Raw genomic sequence first — 17457 nt, forward strand, 5'->3', positions numbered from 1 at the left:
CTTCTAATATGCTTATTATCATAATGTATAGATCTATAGACCTACCTCTAGATATAAACTTTAAAAGTCATACCAATCTTTCTATTAAGATGTGATTAGCTACTTAACTGAATCTGACCTATTTAAAGAGGAATCCTAAGATTAATTTAGGTATATTTAAATAGTAAATTTTAGTCCATGAAATTGGATTTTAAATTCGGGAGTGTGGCTACATGTGAGAAAAGTTGTAGCACCTTCACAATGCTTATCCAAATGATGGTACCAGTTTGATTTCAAATTATCCAAGCCTTAATCATATTTATGATTTACCAAAATATTTAATATTGAAAATTAATCTTAAAATTACTCTAATAGTTTGGTAGCAATTTAAGATAGTTCTTTCACCTCAAAAGTATTCATGGAGACTAGTGTCCTACTCTGAATAGGCTCTGTCATCGAATTCGTTAATATATTTTAATTCAAAAAAATAATTAGTAAAATCTTCTAATAGTTTGGTAAGATATGCTTTGATACAAATCTCCCAATAGTTTGATGAGATTTCCTTGTAAATTTATTTTTTACAAAATATATTAAATTTTTCAATAGTTTGGTAAGATTTAATTTCAGATGCAAATCCTCTAATAGTTTGGTAGGATTGAAAAATAATTTTTTTAATTCATTAAGTCCTCCAATAGTTTAGTAAAACTTAATTTAAAAATTTAAATCCTCTAATAGTTTAATAGGATTAAAATTAATTTTTTTTGCAAAAAAAATTATTCTGATATTTTCTAATAATTTGGTAGAATTTTTAACTTAAGAAAAATTAAACCCATAAAGATCATCCACTCTTTACTTAGATAAACTATTAAGTATATAAAAAAACAAAACAAAACATGAAAATTACCCAAATAGATTAAGCTCAACTTAAAAAGGAAATCCAAGACAAGCTGGGGGTTTAACGCCAATTCATGCCAACCAATTGCCCAAGGAATTGGTTCTTGTTTGACTCGTATCTAGCCTTGGTTAATAAGAGGTTTGGGTCAAAATTTATCAAACCAAAATTACACACAAGTGGGTCTTCAAATTGGGTTAGACCGACACTTCTATAAAATGAATGAAGCTTGTTTTCTTTTTTGTTTTCCCTTGTTTTTGCAGAAGTAGCAATGCAGCCCTCCCTTCCACCGATACTACTCATCACTTTTTTTATGTTTATCTCCTCCCTTCAATCTACCAAATCAATGATCAATATCCAAGGTATCCAAAAACTATCTAGCTTGTGCCACCTAGTTCAGATATTGCCTATCTCTTTTCACTAGTGAATCATGCCAACATTTGGCTACCTTGATTAGGGAGCTTCTCTTGTTTTTCAATATTTAGGTATGAGCTTGGGTTTAATTTCTAAGAATTAATGTGAGTTTTCTGGGTATGTGCTAACTACTTATTTTTTAGCTTTCTTAGGTTCATTGATGAACCAAAGCTTCTAAAGCTTAAGGGTTTGTTTCGTGGAATTAATATGTTATGTCTATCTAGTGGTTGTCATATGGAAGAATTGGCCCCTTGGTGATTGTTGTCTTGAATCTTTTATAAGGATTCATATTTGTCCAATTTGGAAAAAAAATAATTTCTGTAAAATCTGTGATTATGATTTTATTTCTCCATAAATTGATTATCTGCATGAATTATGCTCCAACAAATCTGGGACTGAATCACTAATTTCTTTTTTCACAATAGTATCACATTTTTTATTATCCTCTTTTTCCTTTCGATTTTTTAAATAATAGTAATAATAATAACGATAAATGAATAAAACTGAAAATTAAATCAAATTAAAATTAAAATGAAATTTTTTTCTATTAGGTCTGAAGCTTCCCAATGAAGCCCAATTCACGGTCGAAACCTTAAAAGAATCCATGACAAAATAAAGTGTCTATATTTATCCCTCTTTGCACAGTTTCTGTAAAACAAGAATTGCGTAAAGATAAAAGACATCAATTTTATTTGGGTTCAGAAAAACTGAAAAATTGAAATCCAAAGATTCACAATTTGGAGATTCAAGGATGCATGAAATTTTAAAGATTTGCAAAGCTCCATAACAAGAATTGAAAGATTCTAAAACTCTAAAATTCGCAAAAGATTTGTAATGATTTCAAAATTCGTCAAAAGTCAAGATTTGCAAAGGTTTGCAAGAATTTTCAAGTTTCGCAAAGATTCCAAAAGTTTGTAAATGATTCAAGATTCAAATATTCATAGAGGTTTCGATATTCATAAAGTTTTCAAGATTCATAAAAAATTTCAAGATTCGTAAAAACTTCAAGATTTGCAAATTTTTCAAGATTTGTAGAGGTTTCAAGATTCGTAAAAAAATTTCAAGATTTCCAAGAATTTTCAAATTTGCAAGAATAGAAGAGTCATAAGAATTTTAGGTTTTCAAAAATTGAAAGGTTCATAAAAATTTTTAAAGATTCATAAAAAATTCAGGTTTGCAAGAAATTCTGATTCACAATAATTCAAAGATTTGCAAAAAATTCAAATTTGCAAAAGCTTCAAAGATTTGCAAGAAATTCATATTCACAAGAGATTCAGGTTTGCAAACAATTCAAGTTTGCAAGAAATTCAAAGATTCACAAAATTTTAAGATTCGTAAGAACTTCGATTTTGTAAGATATTTAGGTTCAGAATAAATTCAAAGATTTGTAACAAATTTAGATTTGCAAGAAATTAAGATTCGCAAGAGATTTAGGTTCACAAGAAACTCAGGTTTGTAAGAAATTCAAAGATTCACATTCAAAAGATCAAAAATCTAAAGCTTTATCTTTGAAAATTTCAAGGATTCACATCAAAGATTTCGAGGTTCAAAGATTCTTGTTCAAAAAATTTCAGGATCTCACATCCAAAAATTAAAGATTTTCATTCAAAAATTTTGGGATTCACATCTGAAATTTTAAAGATTCTTATTTAAAAAATTTTGGGATTCACATCTAAAACTTCAAAGATTCTCATTTGACAAATTTTGGAGTTTTGCATCCAAAATTTAAAGAATCTCATTTGAAAAAGCTCCTTTAAACAAAGGCTTTATAACTTTAAAAGTTTGGAAAGTTCATCAACAAAAAATCTCATTATGAAATATATTCCTCGTTTGAGGATTCAAAAGTTAAAAAAAAAAAATTCCCCAATCACAGTCAAATTCTTGTACATGATAAATGTTATGCAAATGCCCTCTAAATGATGCTAATGCCACAATAAAGATTTTCACTAAATGTTGCAAATGCTAATGTCCTACTATAATTCAAATGTTCTCTACATGATGCAAATGCATGCCCCAATAATGAGCAAATGCAATTATCACAATGTATGCAATGCAAATGTCACTAAATCAATATCTTAAAATTCTAATCATGGTAACAAGTTTCTCAAGACTCCACCATTACTTCTTAGCTTCTTAATACTAATAATCTTAGAATAAATTTTGTCAACTAATCCATGTTATTTTTCTCATCTAGTCATAACTCACAGGTTATATCAATTAATCTATTACTGTATTCATCATTGTGTCACTTTGTTTGTCCTTTTAAATCATTTTCTTAGGCTTTTTTCACTTTTTTCATTTTGGATTTCTTTCAAAATAATGGAAAAATCTTGTATGAACATTGTAATTTATTTATTTACCATCATTCTAATTTATGACAAATATGATACATTTTTTTTATTCATTTAAATGATGCACATTTGGTAGAGAATAGAAAAGATGGTCTTTATTATTGAAAGGAAAAAAAGTATGGTTAAGAACAACTTAAAGATAAATGAAAGAAAATTGATGTGATTGTGTAAATGGGATATTAATATCCAGAATAATGAATGTTCAGACAATTTTAAATTTTAACTCATAATCTTTTTTCAAAAACACATTCGATTGATATTCTCGATCTTTAGACATTATCCATATTCCTAAAATCTTCAAATGAAGTTGTATTTCCAAGTTTCTATCTTTATTTAAACCACCTTTTCAAGGTTTTAGTTTAAGTTTTCCTTTTTCCTCATTGTTCTTCTTTTTTTTTTGCTTTTTGTTTTTTTATTTTTTATTTTTTCATTTTTTTGCACACTCTATTCTCATCTTGTCTTCTCATTTCTCTTCCCTCTTTGATCCATCAATGATACTTTAATCAAAATTTCAACAATCCAATAGCAAATCTACCTTTGTTCAATTCATCATTCTCTAATTCGAGTATTCATATTTGATCAAAATGAACTTTTTAAGGACATAATGTAGGATGGGGTGAGAGGTTATGAAAGAAATGAAAAAAATAGGCCCAAAATATATTTGACGGGTAATCAAACCAAGGATCATTTTTTTCATATAGAGCACTATAACATTTGCCCTATCAATTTCTTTTTTTTTTCCTTCATTTTTTTTTCATTATTTTTCAAGAAAAATTTGAGCACAAAAAGGTTTTACCCTTGAAATCACTAAGGATAGACAAGCTTTTCAAAATTTACTTTAGTGTGGGTTGATCCTTTGGTAGGGTTTCTTAAAAAAAATTTCAACAAGCTCAAATAAAATAGCAAAAGATAATTTTGCTCTTTTTGTGAAAGGTAGAAGAAAAAATGGCCATTTGTCATTTCCAATATGAATAATCTCAATAGAGAACATTGATTAACTAAGAACAGACTTGTGAATGAACCATTGCAAAGATCATGTATTGCGTCACTTTTAAAATTATTCACCAAATTTATTTTCTCTTGTTAAACAATCTCAATGAATCAACAATCTCAATTTATTAATCAGATCATCATGAATGATGTTTTCAAAATCAAATCCTGAATTATTGTCATAACTATTTGAACATTCATTATTTGGAATCAAATAATGAATATGAGAATGTAAAAGTATGTAATGGTGATTCAAATAAAAGAGAAAATGTCATGAAAATGTATCAAATCTATCACTTTTATTAAAATGCTAAAAAATAAGATGAAATCTTAGTATATAAAAGAGATCAATATTCTTAAAAAATCTTAAGATGATAAGTAGTTCTAATTAGCCTTTCCAAAATCATACCCCTAGATGATTGGGTAAAGGGCCTTTGTGGATATTCAGCTCCCTTGATTCATTAAAGCTCATCGAGCCTACTCGAATCAAACTTTACACCTTCTACTTGAAAGTAAGGTAAGTTTATATGGAGTGATCCACATTCCCATTATAGTTGTCATATGTGGCATTAACATTGTACCATTTGGGATAGGATGGCTTTATTGGTTCTAAAATGATTGGGGATGCCAAATCATTCTTGACCAATTCTAGAAACAGCTCAGCATAGGTTATAAGGATAGGATTAATGCAAGCTCTCTCTTGGTTGCCCCTGGATCTTTCTAAACCATTTACTTGATTGTTAGGCCTTGACACTGGTGTAGTGACAAGATTAGGCCCATATGCCGGTGCTTGAAAAAAATGGTTGATAAGGGCTTGTGTAAATGTTATTCATAGTTGGATAATAAACCTGGTAAGGAACTGATGCAATATTGTTGATTGCAGAATAGTAAGTAGGATAATCAAATGATGGATATAGAGTATAATCTTTGAATTTTACCTTTCAAAACTCGACGTTTGGGTTTCAGCTTCTTACTTCTTAAACATCCCACTTCTCTTAACACTACTGGCCTCTCATTCTTCAAGCTTGCTAGTCTTGATGGTATTTTCAATAATTTTCTTTGAAATCACCATATCAACAAAGTTCTTTGTTATATTTCCTATCATCTTCTCATAGTAGGGTGACTTAAAAGTGCTCATAAACAAAACCATCATTTTTTTTCTTAGTTAAAGGTGGTTGGGCTTGAGCAGCTATATCCTACCATTTTTTGGCATATTCTTTGAATAATTCTATCACTTTTTTTTCCATACCTTGTAAAGAAAGGCAATCATGAGCCATATCTATGATATAATGGTATTGATTAATAAAGTAATTGGTCAAATCCTTTCATAATCAGATGTGGATCCTATCTAACTGAACATACCATTTTACAATAGAACCAATTAAACTATCTTGGAAAACATGCATAAGTAGCTTCTCATTACTAACATAGGCTGCCATCTTTCGACAGTATATAGTGACATAAGTTATTAGACACTCAGTACCATTATACTTTTCAAACTTCAAAACTTTAAATTTTAAAGGAATCATAACATCTAAGACCAAGCAAAAGTTGATAGAAGTTGATAGCATCTATGAAGCCATAAAAATCTATCCCTTTAATAGCTCACAACCTTTCATCAAGCATGTTCATCTTGTAATTAGGTTTTGAATTTTCCAAAGCTTCAACATTTTTAATTTCTTTTTTGAGATGTCTAAATTAGAAACTTGAATCGGCTCAACTATCTTTTTTAAGAAGGCCAAGGTTGTTGTAGCTTTGGACATTTCTTTTGATAGGTACAAGCAGTATTTTTGAGTAAAGCCTATCAAAAATGCAAACTGTTATGATAAAATATTTATAGTGGATTGGGCTTGATATGGACTATAGCCTAAAGGATATAAAGGATCATCAACATCATGTGAAACATTTTTTTCTACCACTTTCCTTTATTCAACTTGCCCAATGTCTCAAGAATTTTGCTCAACTCTTTTTTAATTTCCTCTTGGGCCTTTTCTAATTTCTCAACATGGCTTGCATTATCTTGTTCCATTCTTCTAACTTGGGTTTAGGTATTATACTTGTAGTGAGTTGGTCGAGTTATCCTTAAACCTTAATTTTTCATAATTAAGGTGCAGATTTAGAATGATGTTTATGGAACCATCCAATTATGTAAGAGATTGAATGCAAAAAATGCATGGCTGTAATAAGAAGGATTTAATGATATGAATGCATGTATAGTAAAAGAAATGGTTAGTATACACATATTATACACAAAGAACAATAAATACAAAGAGCAACATAAAGAGTTAGCATAAAAATAGCATGTATAAAATCATATACCCTATTTAAGTTTTTCTATCATAAGAGAAGGTATGGCTTTAACTAGGTTCAAACCCTTTGGATTTATTTACGTGCTGGGTTTAAAGGTTTGATAGTCTAATGGTTCTCAAATTATTCCTTACGACATTGTCCATTATAGACTAGTACGGCACCCCAATCTTCACTCATTATAGGCTATAAGCGAAAAAGGTTAAATTTGAATAGAAGTTTTCGCTAGCCCATTCAAAGACATGAAATGTTACGAAGGCATATGTACTTTACTCCCTTCTAAATGATAGAATTCTGTATAGAGTTTATGTTATACATATACAAATAAATAATAGATATATGAAAATGAATAAATAAATAAATAAAATACAAACCAAGAAAGAAAAAAATCTCAAATTTATTAGGTTAGGCTTGGATAACAAGAAATCATTTATTGGCTTGACTCTCGATTTCTCTAGTGGAGTCACCAAACTGTCATAACGTATAAATATATGGACCTATCGTCAGACATAGACTTTAGAAGTCGCTACCAATCTTTTTATTAAAGTATGATTGACCATTTGACTAAATTTATCTTATTTAAAGAAGAGTCCCAAGATTGATTTAGGTATCTTTAAATAGTAAATTTTAGTCTACAAAATCATATTTTAGATTCAAGAGTGTAGTTATGCGTGAGGAAGGTTATATCACTCTCATGGTGCCATCCAAAAGATGGTATTAGTTTAATTTTAAATTATCTAAGCGTTAATCATATTTATGATTTACCATAATATTTAATACTAAAAATTGATCTTAAAATTATTCCAATAATTTGATAGTAATTTAAGATAATTCTATCATCTTGTGAGTGTTCATGGATATTAGTGTCCTATTTTGAAAAAGTTTCATTGTTGGATTCATTAATATTTTAATTCAAGAAAATAATTAATAAAATCTTTCAATAGTTTGATAGGATTTACTTTGATGTAGATCTTTCAATAGTTTGGTGAGATTTCCTTGTAAATTTATTTTCTAATTAAATTTTTTAATAGTTTGATAAGATTTAATTTAAGATGCAAATCCTCCAATAGTTTGATAAGATTGAAAAACTTTTTTTTTTTACATTCATTAAGTCCTCTAATAGTTTGGTAAGACTTAATTTAAAAATTTAAATCTTCCAATAGTTTAGTAAGATTTAAAATATATATTTTTTGTAAAAAAAAATTATTATGAAATTTTCTAATAATTTGATAGAATTCATAATATAAGAAAAATTAAACCCATAAAAATCATCCACTCTTTACTGAAATAAACTATTAAGCATATAACAAAATAAAACAAAACATGAAAATTACCTAAATAAATTAGGTTCAACTTTAAAAGGAAATCCAAGACAAGCTGCAGGTTTAACGCCAATTCGGGCAAACCAATTGCCCAAGGAATTGGTTCTTGGTTGACTCAAATCTGGGCTTGGTTAATAAAAGGCTTGGGTCAAAATTTATCAAGGCCAAATTACTACGGGGTGGGTTTTCAAATTAGGTCAGACTGGCACTTCCATAAAATGAATGAAGCCTGTCTTCTTCTTTGTGTTCCTTTGTTTTTGCAGAACCAGCAACGTAGCCCCTCGTTCCACTATAGCTACTTATCCTTTTTTGTGTGTTTGTCCCCTCCCTTCAATCTACCAGATCATAATCAATATGCAAGGTATCCAGAAACCGTCCAGCTTGCACCACGCAGTTCAAACGCTGCCTATCTCCTTTCACTGGTGAATCGTGCCACCATTTGGCTGCCTTGATTATGGGGTTTCTTTTGTTTTTCAATTTCTGGGTATGAACTTAGGTTTAATTTCTGGGAATTGGTGTGAGTTTTCTGGGTATGTGCCGACTACTTGTTTTTTAGCTTTCGTGGGTTTATTGATGAACCAAAGCTTCTACCAAAGCTTCTAAGGTTTGAGGGTTTGTTTCATGGATTTACTGCATTGTGTCTATCTGGTGACTGCCGTATGGAAGAATTGGCCTCTTGTTGATTGCTGTCTCAAATCCTTTATAGGGATTTATATTTATCCAATTTGGAAAAAAAAAAAAAAACATAATTTCCACAGAATCTATGATTATGATTTTATTTCTTCATGAATTGATTCTCTGCATAAATTATGCTCCAACAAATCCGGGACTAAATCACCAATTTTTTTTTTTCACAACAATACCGTTTTTTTTTTTTTTTTTCCTTTTTTTTTTTTTTTGTTTCTTTTGTGACCTTTTGATTTTTTAAATAATAGTAATAATAATAATGATAAATAAATAAAATCAAAAATTAAATGAAATTAAAATAAAAATAAAAATTTTTTTATTGTGTCCGAAGCTTTCCAATTGAATCCAATTCATGGTGGAAGCCCACTTTTGTCTCGGAAAAATTCTGAACAAATAGGATGTTTACATTTATAATGTTTATTTATTTAAAATATATATATTTTTTATAAAACATAAAACCTTGATAAGATTTATTTTTGAGTTTTTATTATATTTCTATTATTATTACCAAATAATGAAAACATCCTCTAAATCAATATATATAATATAAAATTAACAAATCAATAAATAAACAATTAAAACAATAGAACATTAAATAAATAAATAAATACCAAATATTTGGGTTGAAAAACCCACTCAAATTCGGTTTAGGTTGATAGAATGCTTTTAAGAAGGCATGTACTAGGGTCAGCAAATCAACTCGAAATCGTCAGGTCTCGATCCGATCCGATTATTTTAGGGTTGAATTTTTTTTTAAAAATCGAGTTTCGGGTCGGGTCGGGTCGGGTCGATTTTATTTTTTAAAATATCAGATTCGGGTCGAGGTCGGGTTTGTATGAAATCCGACCCTACCCGACCCGAAATATTTACTAAAATACCTTTAATATATATAATTTTTTTTAGGGTTTCTGAATTTTAATTTCTTTTGGCCGCTCTCTCTCGTCTCCCTCATTCGTTTTGTTTTGCATTTCTGCTTTTATCTGCCAGGCTGCTTCACACAAGTGCTGTCCACTCCCAGTTTTTTTAAATGGACTTCATGCTCTCTGTTAAGCCTCTGCATTTCTTGTTTTTTATCTGTCAGTTCATTCGTTGTCATCTTCTCTGTCAACATCATTTCGAAACATGTATTCACTAAAATCAATCTCTTTCTTCATTTTGATTGTGATTTGGAATTGACGGTCCAAATGTCATTACTAATTAACTTCAGTAGAGTTGTGATTTGTGATTTCATTTTTGAGTTTGATCTTTTGATAGTCTTATGTAGTGGAGTTAAGAACGAAAGTAATTTCATAGAGGCAGAAGCAATTTTTGGTCCGATAATTTCTTTTATTTTCTATTTTTCTTGATTCCTAATTTAAATTTTTATTTCCTTTTCATTTAAGGTTAGAAACCTATTAATTTTTGTAACTTTCTCCTCTTGATTTAAACTTGTTGTTTGAACCTTGTTAATAACTTCCACATTTTTCTTTTACCTCTGCTTGTTGTAGAACTCTATTTAATTATTTTTGAACTCTGCCTACAGGGTAGTCACCTTATGTACAAGCATTTTACTACTCTTAACTTTGAATTTGTATTTGATAGTTCTGAAAATGAACTTGCCATGCTTGACTTGATACAAGGAATGTGTCTAATTTTTCTTGTAGAGTCACCTATAATGGAGTAATCTATCAATGAAATGTTGTTCTTCTATGTTATGATCTTTTCAAACTCAAGATTTCAATTTACTCGATACTTGGAGATGTCTGAATATTTCATCTTGCATTATAGATATGAAAACTTTAAATAAAGCTGAATATAGCCATTTTGGTGGTCTCTTTGATGATTTGAACTTGAATTAAGTTCACATACACCTTTTTGTAAAATAGATCCTTTTCTTTGACCATTTAATGAAAAGAAGAAAACAAAATTGATTTTCATCTGCACTAGAATCGGTAATCACTGTATGCAGTTTTGCAAAATATCATTACTAATAAACTTCTGAAGCTATCTGTTTATGACAAAAAGGGTGGATATATAAGCAATAATTATAATCTTGTTGTTGTTTAATTAATTGGATCAAGGCACACTGCTGGTTCTGAAATGATGTTGTCTAACATTTGAATTGAATCACTACATATTTATTTATTTATTTAGATTTTTTTTGGTTTAGTGAAGAAGTTTCTATGTTAAAAATTTGTATTGATATTCAGTATGCAGGTCTTGTACCTGCAACCTTCATGATGCTCTAATCAATTGAACTAATAGGCCAATTATTCCTTTTTTTTTTTTTAGCTTGACATAAATTTATTACTCTTAAAACATTGCTGATAAGTGATGATGAAAGAACATTTTTTACATTTTAGATTTTAGTTTGGAGTTGTAATTGTGCGGCAAAATTATTGTTGAGGAATTGTTATTTCAAAAGCCATGACACAAGTCATTTTAATTTAGATTGAAATTTTTTAACCTACTAACCTTGAATTGAAGTTTGGATTTCACTGGAGCTAAGAAATAGTTATCAGAGATGGATGATGGTTTAAAGTATGGTTTTAACTTTATGGAGTAGGGCACTAGGTGTGCAATTGTTAGCATGGGCTTTAGAAGAATATGTTTGTGATTCTTCTTACTTCCAAAGTTAGATTTAGGTAGGAAACAGGCCATAGATGATTTTACTAGATGTTATTTTCGGGCATGTTTGCTATGTCTCCTTATTCTCCCTTCACCTCTTGTTGCCTTATTTGAAGGCAATAACAAACATAATGATGATAACATTCTGATCTATAAAAAATTTAAGTTGATGAGTTACTACCTTGCTTGTATGAAATTCACTGAGAAATTTCATTCTTGTTTATATAATAGGTGAGGATTCTTGTTAGATTATATGTCTATAGTTGAATATGCCATCGTCTGGTTCTGATCCATGCATATCAGCAATACTGAAGTTCTTAGTGTGTTACCTTAGCATTTTTTTAGAGGGGGAATCATAACAAAATGGTTCTGTTTGAGATAATTAGTCTAGTCTTTCTGAATAGCTTGCTTTGCCCTTCAAGTTATAATCTTAGTTTATTGTCATTAGCATAAACTTTAGTAGTGTTTGGAAATTAATCATGTCTGTTATTTTTGAATGAAGGTAAAATGTCTAATTTGGGAGATAATTCGTGTTCCCCAACACCTCCTACTTCTATCTCACATCAATCACCAATTCAGCAAACTCCAATTCCAACATCTGATGAAAATACAACTCAATCATTAAGTGTGACGAATCATGGTGCTGAAGTTGATGATAGTGGGTATAACTTAAGTAAGCTAAAATCAGAAGTATGGAAACATTTTAAAAAAGAGAAAATCAATAATGAATGGAAGGCAATATGCAATTATTGTAAGAAAAAACTTTGTGGTGCTTCAAAGAATGGGACAAGTCATTTACGTGAGCATTCAGACAGGTGCAGCAAGCGATTTCAAATGGATATTCATCAACAAGTGCTGGTAGCAAATCAAAGGAAGGCAGATGGAAAAGTAACACTAAAAAACTTTTCCTTTGATCAAAATGTCACAAGGAGGGAGCTTGCCAACATGATAATCATGCACGAATATCTTTTATCAATGGTTGATCATGTGCAATTCAAAAAGTATTCTTACAGTCTCCAACCTTTGTTTGCTATGCCTTCTCGAAATACTATAAAGAGTGATATTTTGAAGATTTTCAAAGAGGAAAAGGCAAAAATAATATCCAAGTTAGAAGCTAATGAAGGGAGAATTGCTATCACAACTGATATGTGGACTGCTGATCACCAAAAAAGAGGATACATGGCTGTCACTGCTCATTACATCGATAATCAATGGAACTTACAAAAACACATCATCAGGTATATTTTATTAAATTGTCTTATTTTGATAATGTTTATTTTTTATTAAGTAATTATTATTATTGAATTAATTATTAAATTAGTGTAAATAATTGATTGTTTAATTAGGTTTGAAATGTGCCAACTCCACATACAAAAGAGGTCATTACTTCAAGTTTGATGAAATGTTTCCTAGATTGGAATATTGATAGAAAACTTTCATCTATTACAGTGGATAAGTGTAGTGTGAATGATGGTGTTATTGAGTTGTTAATTGATAGAATTGGTTGTGATGCATTTTTGCTTAATGGGGTTTTTTTTCATATGCGTTGTTGTGCACACATCTTGCATTTGATTGTGAAAGATGGATTGAGTGTGATTGGAGATGAAATTGAAAGAATTCGTGATAGTGTCTTTTTTTGGTGTGCTACACCAAAGAGGTGGGAAAAATTTGAAGAGGCAGCGCAGCAATTGCGCATTCCAACTTTAAAAAAGTTATGTGTTGATGTCAAAACACGATGGAACTCTACTTATTTGATGCTTCGAACAACTTTGTTTTATAAAGATGTTTTTCCTCGTTGTGTGCAATTACATGGTGATCCTTTGTACAAACATTTACCAACTGAAAATGATTGGATCATTGCAACCGAGATTTGTGAGAAGTTGAAATTGTTTTATGATATCACTAAAGGGTTTTTTGGCACAAAATATGCTACTGCAAATCTTTATTTTCCTAATATTTGCAAAATCAGATTGGCATTGAATGAATGGATTATGCATACCGATAGAATTATTTTATGTATGGTTGTGAGCATGTTAGGTAAATTAGAAAAATATTGGAATGATGTGCATGGTATAATAGGTGTTGCTACAATTTTAGATCCAAGGTACAAAGTAGAGTTGTTGGAGTATTACTTTGAAAAGATTTATGGAGAAAATGCTGAATTTGAAATTGAAAGGATTGTGCAAATATGTCAGGATTTGCTTAAGGAGTATGAGGAAAATTTAGCTTTGAAAAAGGAAGAAGGACCTTCTAGTTCAAGCTTTTCATTCTTAGATGGTGTTGGTGTTACTGAATTGGAAAATTTGGGAGACTATGATGATTTTGTTTCAAGGAAAAAAAAGAAAAAATCAAAAGTAAAATCAGAGTTAGATCGTTACTTGGATGAAGAAGTCATACCAAGAAAAGGAGATTTTGATATATTGAATTGGTGGAAACTAACTGGGCCTCAATTTCCGACCTTACAACTTATTGTTAGAGATATATATGCCATACCAATTTCTACTATTGCTTCAGAGTCTACTTTTAGTACTGGAGGGAGGTTGGTGAGTGCACAACGTAATAGACTTCATCCATCAACTATAGAAGCTTTAACATGTTGTCAAAGTTGGTTATGGGCTAAAGAAGAAGGTACAATAATTCATATTATGTAATTTTATTTTTTATTTTAACATATTGTTAGTTATTATATTTTGTTGTTATATATTATTTGTTAATGTTTTATTATTTCATTTGTAGGGTCAATTTCATTAGAAGAAAATTCTTTTAACGAGGATGTTGATGATAGTGAGATTGAGGAAAAGATAACTAGTTTGGTAAATAATATTATCTTTTTTAACTAATTCATTTTTTATATTATTATTTTTAAATATATTATTTTATGATATTTATTTATTCATCTTATTGTTTTATTTTATAGGATTAGTGTGGTTAGAGGAGAATGATAATATGAAGCTTAGTGATGATGAAATGATTTGTTGTGGTCTTGGAAGATTTTCACCATATTGGATGAAAGAATGTTCAAACAATTTAACTTTTTATTGTGGTAGTTTAAGCTTTTAATGTTTATCTTGTATTATGTACTATATTTAAATTTTAGTTATTAATTTATGCTTGTTTGATATTTAAATTTTAGTTTACTAATTTTATATATTTCATAATTCCATCATTTATTGTGAGAATTTGTTAGTTTTGATTTACTATGTTTTATGTATTTTATAATTCTATTATTTATGGTTAGAATTTATGAGATTTTTATTAAATAAAAAAAGTTGTATGTACTAAGTTTGAATTTGTTAGTGATTATGTTAAATTTGTTCATGTTTGTAATATATTTAGATTATGATTTATTACATTTGCAATAATTTTGAATAGGTAGTAGATTAAATTAGGGCCAGGTCGGGTAAAATTCGGATAAATAATATTTAAGCGGGTCGGAGTCGGGTTTTTTAGCTACAACCTCCGAGCGGGAGCGGGTCGGATATCGGGTAGAAGCATTAAAGCATCGGGTCGGAGGCGGGGAAAGTGAAAAACCGACCCGCCCCGCCCCGATGCCATCCCTACCTGTACCAAGTGTGAAACATGGGTGGAGTCTTCAAGTGCTATCTCACTCCTCCTTGCTTTCTGTTGATATTTTTGTTTGCCTTTCTTACCTGATAAAAAATGTTACGTTTTAGGCCACTAGTAAAAGAGAAAGCGAAAGGATCCCAAAGCTTCTATTTCTCTTTCGTGTCTCCTTTCTGTAAAAAGACTAACCCCATCGCTCCACAAGAAAAATTAACAACTCCGCCTTCCAAGCTCTTCACCAACAATGCTGTTATTATCGTCATCGGTTTCACCAACTCTTATTGTTTAAGCACAGAACTCACCGCCCTCGATTCAATCCTTTTCTGTTCAAGCATTTAAACTCCCAAAAATCCCTCAACCTAAGACTTTAGTTTCAAGACCAGAACCTCCGATTTCCTGCTGATCAGGACCACCAGAACCACCTTCTTTTTTTTTTTGTTTTGTCATTTGTGAATGGTTGTTTTCTGTGCTTCTGTCTCTAATTTGTGGCTATTGTGTTGCTGGGAACTGCTTCTGCCTTCGGTTTATGTCTCTCGATTTTGCCTCTCCCTTAGTCCCGAAAGTTTCCCAAAACCAAAAAAAAACAAAAAAACCATCAACCTAAAAATTCACCTCTGCTAGAGAATACATCTGCTTGTGTCTCACTGGACTTCCCTGTTCTAACTAAGCCTTACCAAGTAGATTTAGAGACGGAAAACCGAGAACCTAAAATCAAAAAAAAATTCGCTCATTGCTTTGTATTGCTTCTCTCTATCTATCCATCCTCTCACCTCATTTTCATTGTTGATTTTTTTTTATAAGCCATAAACTCCGATTATTATAAGAGACCAAGTTAAAATGGGATTGAAATTCAGAAAGTTTGCACTAATGTTTGAAAATCAATCCCAGAAATCTATCTTCAAAAAAATACCACTCTAATCCAACAACTTCATAAATTATCTTGCTTATCCAAAATTTTTCAAAAATAAATAATCATTTAATAAAAATACTAAAAAGCAAAACACATAAAAAGAAAAGAAAATGGGGTTTCTTGACTAAAACCGAGTCTAATGTAATGGTCAAAGCCCAAACCCACGTTGACTACCTATCGGCCAATTAAAACCTTAAAACTTAAATCATTATGAATCAATATATTAAAATTAACTCAGAATTCGAAAAATAACTCTGGATAAAATATGGTATCTATACGGGTTGATATTTCTTTTCTATGGTCAAATTTGATGGTACAGTTTGTGGTGTAAATGGAATCAAAATTTTAGACAGATTCATCTTGTTCCAAAATTTTTCATATCATGTTACCCATGACTAAGGGATTAGAGTAGTAAGTTCATCTATTGGATTTGTTTTGCAATGTGGATGTATTTAGAGACTTTGTCTGCTACTTCAAGCTTGACAAAAATAGTTTCACTAGAGTTAGGCATTGTTAAGTTTATGGCATGATTCTAGATTCTATATGCTATAGGTAATGGAGTGTCATTCTGTATCTCTTGTATACCAAGAATCTAGAGTTGAACCTTTAAAACATCATGAATCGTAAGATCATGGAGAGGCATGTTGTAATTTGGGAAGATTATAAAGAAAATAGTTCTTGAATTTAGAGTTGTCTCAACCATTCCGAGTATAGCATGCTGTATTCTTTAAATATTATGTCTAGAAAGGCCATTATGATACAAACAAAAATAACTTTACGTCCATGAAAAACTCAAGGTAATTTTGATAGCATCAATATGAGTGTGAGTGTATCCTTGAGTTATTCATTACTGTGAAAATTTTGACAGAATCTAAAAAATAACAAAATGCTTTTGGGTTCTTGTTAGAAGTATATATTGGTCAAACTTTGTGGCTTGAATGTACCTTTTTAGAGTCTAAGGTTTGTGTTTAAGAAGAGTTTTTATGGGCTTAACAAGAGAAGATAGATGTTTAGAAAAGGTATTATAAGGATTTACAAAAAGAAATTATGTTTCTTAGATTTTTTTTATCTTTTATAATATAGTTTATCTCATAAAGAAATTTTAATTTCGAGGCTGAAGATTTTCTAAGTATAAGAAAAGGTAAAGGAACAAAAAAACTATAAAAAAACCTAGAGGTAGAGATTTGATCTAAATTCATGAGTGTTTAAGCTTGACTATCTTAATCCACTAGTCTAATAGTATTAGAATTTTCTTATTCTATTTTAATAGGATTGTAAACTTACTTCAATTAAATAGCACTTATTTCTCATTTCTCATTTCTCATTTCCAACACCTCGAAACATTTTGAAAACCCAAAGTAAAATAAAAAAAGAGTTCTTCTCTAATTATTCCATTTTTTTAATATTCTTACAAGAATATTAAGAAATTTTAAT

This window comes from Durio zibethinus, chromosome 25 (assembly GCF_047325235.1).
Source record: "Durio zibethinus cultivar Kanyao isolate XHJ-2024 chromosome 25, ASM4732523v1, whole genome shotgun sequence".
Classification (NCBI taxonomy): domain Eukaryota; kingdom Viridiplantae; phylum Streptophyta; class Magnoliopsida; order Malvales; family Malvaceae; genus Durio; species Durio zibethinus.